The following is a 9,026-nucleotide window of genomic DNA, read 5'->3' as shown; positions in this document are numbered from 1 at the left end:
GATATACATTATGCTTAGAATGGAGGAAGTACCTTTTTATGCATTTTACTCCTTTCAAATGGAGGAAGTACCTAACTGATCTTCAATACATGTTCCACTAGCAACTCCTGCAGTAGCTGAATGAATGTTGTTCATGCCTTTGAAATGGGTTTTTTCTGGCAGTGGCACGGCAGTTACTTTGCAGTTTGAACTGATTCAGCAAACTCTCATTCAAACATTGACAAACAACTGATCGTATTGCCTTGCAAGAAAATGAACATGGTCATGGTTGCCTCGCAAAACAAGAAGCAATTGATCATGTTGCTCCTCACAAGAAAAGGAATAATTGGTCGTGCATGATTTCACAGCTCAGATCGAGCTGCTCATTTATCTATTTTTTCAATGTATAAAAACCCAGGAAATGAAGAGCCAATTTGTGTGCGACGGATCGGATATTTGCTTTAGATCATCTCCAATAGTTTTTTTAAAAAATTAGTAAATCAACGAGTTTTCTAAGTGACTAAAAAAGTTGGAAGCATATTTGTTAGGTTTTATCCTTAGGCCCTAGAGGGATGGCGCGGCAGCGGTGGGGGTTCGAGGTGGCAAGGCATGGCCACATGGTGGAGGACAATCGGTGAGCGGGGTCGGCGGTGAAGGTGACAAGCACAACGTTAGGAGAGGGCGGGGCTGCGGTGGTGATGGTGAGGTGACAAGCACAACGTTAGGAGAGGGTGGAGCTGCAGTGGTGATTGTGAGAGGTGAGTAGTGAGGTCGCTAACGGCCTGGGCAGCGATGGAGGCGGTAGAGGGGCAGCATGGTACGAAGGAAGAAAGAAGGTGATGATAGAGAAAGAGAATGTGTGTGCGTCGTTAAAGCCTTGTCCACGTTCACGCACTAGTACAAAAAGTGTTTGTAATGACGGTAGAAAATGATTTGTACCAGCGGTGTGTTTTTACACCGGTGTGAAAGGCTAGTAAAAATGCTAGATTTCTACTGGCATAAAAGATATACCAGAACAAACTTATTCACATGAAGGTAACCTTATGTAAGCCATCTGTGCAAATCCAATTTCACACAAGTACTAAAAAATGAACTCAACTCTCTATAGAGTGGTATACCTAACACTAGTGGCAAACCTAAAGTAAATTGGAGGGAATGCTCTTACCTTGTAGGTGCATAAACTTGTCCTACAAAAAGAACCACCATTTTTACATTTTTTAAGGGCGCGTTTGCACTTGTCCTAACCGCCTCGGTCCAGCCGAACACAAGGTGCATAGCACACGAAAAGGGATTTGGCATAATGATAGTCAAAGAAAATATGTTGAATAGTTTCTGTTTTACTTAAAAACAGCAAACTTTATTATCAATCGAGGAAAATGTCCAACCGGTTCTTGGCTTTTTGTTGCCCACGTTCAGCCATTCCTTTGTGGTTAGAACCTCCACAGTTGACTACTATATGTCTATGCATATGTGGCTAAACATTGTTAAAACAAAATGTATGGTGTATAATCCAGAGCCGGTTCAATTTGGGCCAAATTCGTAACATTTCACTGGACGGTTCCGTCTACAAATATTGGAGGAAATGTCAAGCCAAATTTGACAAAACTCATAAGACTTCCTTCGCCGGGATTCTAATTTATGTCTGTTGGAAAGAAACCGAAGAACTTTCCAACATAAGGATTTGCAACCATCCTAAGTAGCGGTATTGATCAAAGATGACATCCAACAATTCAACTTTGCAACTCGACCAGAAGCCAGATCTCCTTAGTTTTGCTTAGTATGGTGGCAGTTTCCTTTTTCTTTTGTTTTTCTGGTTGGGGTTGAGGTTGTTTTACTCCGTTGGTTTTGTTCGTTGGTAGTAGTAGTCGAGGGCGTTTTCTTAAGACGTCCGTCTACGTAAATCGATTTTATGAGGCGGGCAAACGTAACCGTCTTGGTAAATGACAAATGTCAGTCTCCGTAAATCGCAGGTATTAACCGAGGCGGTTAGATTTTGTGACCGCCTCCGTTCATAAAAGGGCACCGCCTTACAAAATCATTTGTGTAGTAGTGGGTGTATCTTGTAATCTTTTTGTTTTTTCTTTTTCTCGTCTAATAAAAATCACGGCAATTCTTTTGCCGTCCTTTCGAAAAAAATATTAAAACAAAAACAAAAAAAACTAGAATGTTCTGAAAATATTTTCATGGCGGCACATGTGTAGTACGTTTGTCAAAAATGCACGGTGCAAAAAACAATAATGGCGATCATGTACCAATTAGGAATGCACACATTATATTTTCAGAACATGTCACCACTCTATACATAATTACGATTTACATGTTTAGAGAGTTTTCAACATTCACCAAGTACTTCGAGCACAACCATTCTACCATTTCCGGCCGACAGCGACATGGCTCCACTGGACACTGCATAAATTCGCGTCCGGTTCTGCTACATTCCAAGCACATAAATGCAAAAGAACTAAGATGAAAACAACAGACTCCGGCTACAACATTTGCCTGCCGATAATGCAAAAAAAAAAAAAAAAAAAACAGTTTCATCTTGTTGCCAGAAGCTGCTGAGCAGCAGTCAACTTGGCAAGTGGAGTACTAATGGACTGAGAAATCAGAACTGCTGATCCACAAAATGTAATATGAATCGTTCAATGATATGACATCTCAAGAGCTATAGCTATTACAAAATGTCATGAAAGTGATGTCCCTTTCTTGGCTGTGCATCCTAGAGCCAGCTGAAACCATGGTGAGGAGCTTACACAATAGTGACAGATCAAGAAATCGGGTTTCTGCAAGAGTGCATTGAGATCTTCACGAGCAACAGAGCTGAATCATCAGTCAGGACCTCAAGAGGGCGGTTGGTTGCGATGTCATTGTAATACGGAAACTCGATCATCTCCAACTGGTGCAACCGTGCAAGAGGCACGGAATCAAACCACAATCTAGTATGAAGAAGGCATTTTTTTTTCAAGAGAACAAGAGGAGGTAAGGAAGCCCCTAGGTTATGAACAAGCTCACAGTTTATATAAAATACTTCACAGCGAGTTTTAGCTGTAAGCACAGAAGAGTGCCATGTCACTAACAAAACTAATGCTATGATATTCTGTCGTCACACTTGTCATCATTTAGTAAATGTCAAGTAGTTAACATTTTAATCATGGGATTTTGTGTATGTTGCTGTATATGTTGTAGCTTAGAATGCTGAGCAGTGAGTAGTCAAAACAAAGAAACAGCTTAGAATGCTGAATTGCCATCAAATAATTGTGACAGAAACATCAACCTAGTATTCGTCACAAAACTGATTTATCTGAGTTTCTGAATTCAAAACTCTTGGAGTCCCTATCCAGTTGACAATGCCCTTTTCTTATATTAACGTGCCATTATGAAAAGATATACGTGCATTATGAAAAGATATTGTCAACAAGATGTATATAACTTCGCAGTGGAAGCTATCAAATATATAGGGAGAGGCTATTCAGCAGCCGGCTACAAAATAAGTTATTCTGTAGCCACCTCTATTTACCATAATTTTATATACTAATTTACCATAATGTCAATACATATTTATAATAGTTGGGTTACTATAACACATGAGAATATTTACCATAACGTTATAGTAAACCACTTAGTAAGGAGTTACTGTAAATTAACATAGTAATTATCGTAACTCAAAGTGGCTACAGAATAAGTTATTCTATGGCCAGATATAGAATAGTAGTTCTATATATATATATATATATATTTCAAGCAACGTATCAACAACCCTTCATAGTTAATTCGCCACACCCACAAATCAACAATACTATAAATTTACATATTGTTTGCAAAAGAATCTGAGGATTCCGATCCCCGCTCTCTAGAAGTTGTGTAGCTTGCTGGAGGGCTCCAACCGGGTGACATTGAAGTGCTCCAGTGTGTGTGCCCACCTTATGTCCTGCTTCAGCTGATGCACCCCAATGGTGTTCTCCAAGAAGTCCTCAGCTTTGGCACTCTTTGTAGTCATACATCCTGGGGAAAATGTGCACCCGATTCTTGGCCTTGTGGCCCATGTTCAGCCATTTGCTTGTGGTCAGATCTTCTACTTCTACACCTGAATATGCATATATACATGTTGCTAAACATTGTTAAAAACTATTGTACTAATTAATGATGTTCTGAAAACATTTTCATGAGGAGTGTACGTAGTAGTAGAGTAGTATATGTTAGTAGTCAATAAGGAAATTTGTGCAAGAACGGATGCATGAAATGCAAGTGCGTAGCGTACCCTTGGCCTCCCTCCTGACCATGTCAGAGGTGGCGATCCATTCGACGAGGTCCCAGGACAGCAGGTAGCCCATGCCGAGCATGAACGGCGGGAACTCCCGGTCGTGGAACGGGAGCCCCATGCCGCAGTACATGTCCTCCCTCGGCGCCGAGCGCAGGGTCTCCACCAGCGCGTCCAGCCGCAGAAACGTGTCGTCGTCCACCTTCATCACGTAGTCGTACGGCCGTCCGCCGCCGCCGCCGGAGCCGGAGCCGGAGCCGAGCATGGCGGGTAGGCTGGCGAAGTACGTGTACGTCTTCCCGTCCTCCGCGTTCTCGGCGCAGTCGAGGACCAGCACGTCGCCGTAGGCGCGCGCCTCGAGCGCCACGAACGCGCGGTGCTCGGGCGGCATCGGGCGCGCACACAGCACGAACCGGACGTCGACGCGCGCCGCGGCGCGGAGCGCGGGCGTCGTCTGCTGCTGCAGCGCGTACGCCATGCGGTTGAGGTGGCGCCGGGAGTGCTTGCCGGGCATGGTGTGCACGCCGACGAGGACGCTCATCAGCTCCGCCGGGGCCGGGCGCTGGCTACCGACACCGTCGCCGACGTTGTCCACGGCTGCTGCTGCTGGCGCAGCGCGGACGGCCCCGGCGGTGGTGCCGACGCAGGCGCTGGTAGTTGTAGCCATAGCCGTGGCAAGCGGGTTGCGGAAGTAGGCGGACAGCGGAAGGAGAAAGGTGAAGCATAAGATCAGGGTGAGAGGGAGGAGGACGATGAGGGAGTCGACGGTGGTGTACGGGGACGGCTTCTTCAGGAGTTCAGGTACGTCGACATTGCTGCCGCCCTAGTCTTCGAGCGAGGCCCTATTCTCTTCTTCTTCCACCTTCAGTTCTTCTTTCTTTGTGTGCACGTTTTTGTGACTAGGCGTGTGTGTCTATATATAATCAAGCGATGAATGGGATGCTTTGGCAGAGTGGTTTTTCATGTCGTCAGATCTTCTTCTATCTTGTTGCTTGTGTAGTGATCTGTCATCGCTGGAGATTGTCTATAGGTGACTAATAAACAAATAGTTGTGACATACCATGTGTAGCAAGCTAGAGAATTCTCTAATAGGTCAGCATTGGTTCTATGATTGTTGTATACTTGTATTGGCCTATAATATGGTGTAGGAGTACGTGTAGCCAGTTTTTATGTCTGGTCAATGCAACAGGCCGATGTTAGAGAAATGTTGAGAAGAGAGGCTTCTCATCTTATTTATTTGTTTGTTTACCTTCTGAAGATTTTTGTATTGACGGTACAATCAGTTCAAATTCAGAACTTCTGCCGGCCGATTATACAGAATTTTCTACCTAACACACGAAAGAGCAATAAAAATTGAAAATGAATTGGCCATCTAATTAATCATAGTCAAGGAACACAGCTAGCTAGCTCGGATTATGCATTTTTGCCTTACGTTTTATAAAACCAAATATAGTATTCATATATTAGGAGAAAATTTGAATCGCACGTGGCACCCAAATTTCTCGTGCAAGGGCCAAAAGGTGGAATGGGTCATTTTCATTTACTTGGAAGTTGGGATTAGTGAGGAGTGATGATACTCTACCAGGGTATACTAGGCATCTTGTTTGGGTACACTAGCCAACTACAGTTAGCTAGTTAATAACGGCTTAAAAATAAGAATATTTTGTATCAATTATTTGCTACTAGTTATCTAGCTATAATATCTCATAGTTAATACTCTCTCAATTCTAAATTATAAATTGTTCTGGCTTTTCTAAATACATAACTTTTATTTTGTATCTAGACATATCTATATATCTAGTTGTGTAACAAAAGCAATATACATAGAAAAGCTAGAACTACTATTAGTTTGGAATGAAGGGTTATCTAGCTAGCTATTAGTTAGTTTGGCCCAGTTAGTTAGGTATTTAGCAAACAATTAGTTAGACTATTAGATGTCATGTTTGGATCCAAAACAGCTAATTATTAGCAGATAAGTATTAGCTCTATGGATCCTAATTAATCTTGAATGATAGTTAGCTACACCCTCGGTTCCAAATTATAAGTCGCTTTGCCTTTTTTGGTACATCGAATTTGCTAAAAAAAGGCAAAGCGACTTATAATTTGGAACGGAGGGAGTAACTATTAGAGCTTCTCTATATCTTTTCACCCTCCAAGAGCTTCTCTATATCATGTGCGTACACTAGAGAACTAACTTTGTTCTGTATCTTTGGCTAGCAAAAAATTTAAAATAGAGGATGACCATATTTGAAGATCTCATTAAAAAAAAGCTATCAGAGAGTATTTTTTTTATCAAAATCTTTATTTCAATTAATTAGGAAAGATACAAATATGTTGTTGGAGTTGCTCTTAGCTGGCTAATTATTTTTTTGGATCCACTAGCTAAAAACGGATGTATAGTACTTTTATCTATAATGCCCCTTCCTTTTCTATTTCTATTGGTAGGACACACATGAATAAAGGTTGGTAGGAGTACAGAAGTGTCTATTTTCAATTTAGAAGATACTATTAGGTATGCGAGGATAGCTAGTGAGATAGTTGTTAGCTAAGTGTCTGACTAATAATTGGCTAGATCTGTTTGAATTCACCCAGCTTATTTTTAGCAGCCAACTATTAGCTAGTTGGATTTAAATGTCACTTTGAACCGAGTGTTTCTCCAGTTTCTCTATATATATATATATATATATATATATATATATATATATATATATATATATAAAGACATAAAGATCCTATCTATTTATTCCTTACTATTAAGGGCATATTTGATCCATGGACTAATTATAGCTACCAAATTTTAGCTCAAATATGCATCCAAACAAGAGGATTAATAAGTAGACTAATTTTTTAGCCAAATCTTCAACTAGGTTTTAGCCAACTAACTAGCGAAGCATAACTAATTTGGGCTAATTTTTAGCCCAACTACTTAGTAAACTAGCCATATCAAACATTTCCTAAACCTAGGGAGTTTCTTCTTTTTTTCTGTTTTTTTTTTCTTTTCTTTTTTTTCTTTTTTTCTTTCTGTTTCCTTTTTTCCGTCCATTTTCCTCACATTGTGCCCATCGTCCCGTTTTTTACGACCCGGACTTCTTTTTACGTTAGGTTCGTTTTTTTCCGTCGGTCCGTTCCGTTTTTCTTTTTCTGACCGCTGTACGGTCGAATCGGTAAGGGCAAGTACATTATTGCTTCTGTAGGCGGTCTCACGTAGTGCTATTTAATTTTATATAAGACAGTAACAGATAACATGTATAATGATTATATTTTAAGTTATCTTGTAGTAACTCAATATTTCTTAATTTATGTATAAAATAAAAATAAAGTTGTGAGTTGTATGACAACAACAATATCATACAATGGTATAATAGTTGTCTTGTAGTCCTAAATTTTAGCTCATAAGACGGTTGTTTCGTGAAACAACGACCTTTTTCTCTCTCTCCTCTCTCTCTCCTCTCCATCAGCAAAAAAATCCTACATGGCTCTGCATATGACAAGGGTATGAGATCGCTGATATGTAGCAATGTAGTTGCTCTAAGTTTGGCCGGCCGGTCAACGAGTTGGCAGGTCACAAAATGGTAGCAACCAAATGTGCGGTTAGAGCATCTCCAAGAGTGCTCCGTATCCCTTCCCTATCTATGTTTTTTGGGAAAAAAGAGAAAAACTCATCTCCAAGAGTACCCCATGTCCCTTCCCCATCTTTTGGTAGTTGGCAAACCGGCCTCCATCGTGCGTAAAAAATCCCCACGCCGTCTCCTCCTTCCCACGCCCTCTCCTCCGCGCCATAGCACGGGCTCCATCCAGGGCAAAGGATCCTCGACGCTGCCGACCTAGGGTTGAGGTATGCCATGCATCTACTCGTCCATTGCTCCTGTACGGTGCTTTCCCGGTTGCTAGGGTTTTGTGGTTTTTGTTGCCGCCGCCTGTATATGCAGTTATCCGTGCGCTGTCTGTTTTTCTTTTCTCACCTTTTGTTTCGTCCAGTTTTTCTCCATCGTTTTGTTTCGTCCAGTTTTTTTATAGTTGGTTTTGTTTAATCCGTTTTTAGGTCACGTCTGTTTTTTTAGTCGTTCGGCCCTTTTTCCCGTTTTCATGTTCATACCTGGACGTTACAACGGGACCAAATAATACCACTCTAATCCAATGATACAAACTCCCAAGAACATCTAAATGCTAAAAGTTTATGCTGTGCATGAAACATAGGCTAATTTTAGAGAATAGGAGTGTGTCACTTAGGCCAGTTTTAATAAAGAGTTTCATGACACAGTTATCAAGACTGTCACATCAATTTTTATGTTGGTAATTGTGACAAAGAATTTGATCTGGATGAAACTCTCTCTATCTCTCTTCGTAATTGACATGTCAACTCAACAAATTTGCTAGTGTGTCGTAACATTAAATGAGATTGAAACTTCTTTGAAACTTACATTGAGACTGGTCTTGGTGCTAAAAAAAATGTTAACATGAATTACACTACTAAGTGCTTGCTTCTTCCCTGAGCCGCTGAATGTCGGGACCTCCGATCCACCTCTTCTGGAATCTGAACTCAACACATGACAACGTCGAGACGATGGGGTGTTGTGCGAGCGTCGAGCAATCGCAACCATTGTTCCATGACTCCACGTTGGTCGGGTCTCTGGACTCGGAATGAAGCTAGTCTGCTAGTGCGACAACGTCGTCGCACCGTAACGAGGGAGTCACCGGGATGGAGGTGGGATTGGTGGGCGCGCACTACCGCCAGCGGATGTGTCGCAGGTCGTATTCTACGGCTCAAGCTGGTAGCATGACGAGGCTC

General features: G+C 41.6%; 1 pseudogene; it reads right to left on the bottom strand.

The window, feature by feature from the left end:
• Window positions 1-3,829: 3,829 nt before the first annotated feature.
• Window positions 3,830-8,017, bottom strand: LOC136521232 (uncharacterized; annotated as a pseudogene).
• Window positions 8,018-9,026: the final 1,009 nt, after the last annotated feature.

The sequence above is a fragment of the Miscanthus floridulus genome, chromosome 18 (assembly GCF_019320115.1).
Source record: "Miscanthus floridulus cultivar M001 chromosome 18, ASM1932011v1, whole genome shotgun sequence".
In the NCBI taxonomy this organism is placed as follows: Eukaryota; Viridiplantae; Streptophyta; class Magnoliopsida; order Poales; family Poaceae; genus Miscanthus; species Miscanthus floridulus.
The sequence above is the reverse complement of the archived record's forward strand: the minus strand, read 5'-3'. Positions and strand labels throughout refer to the sequence as shown.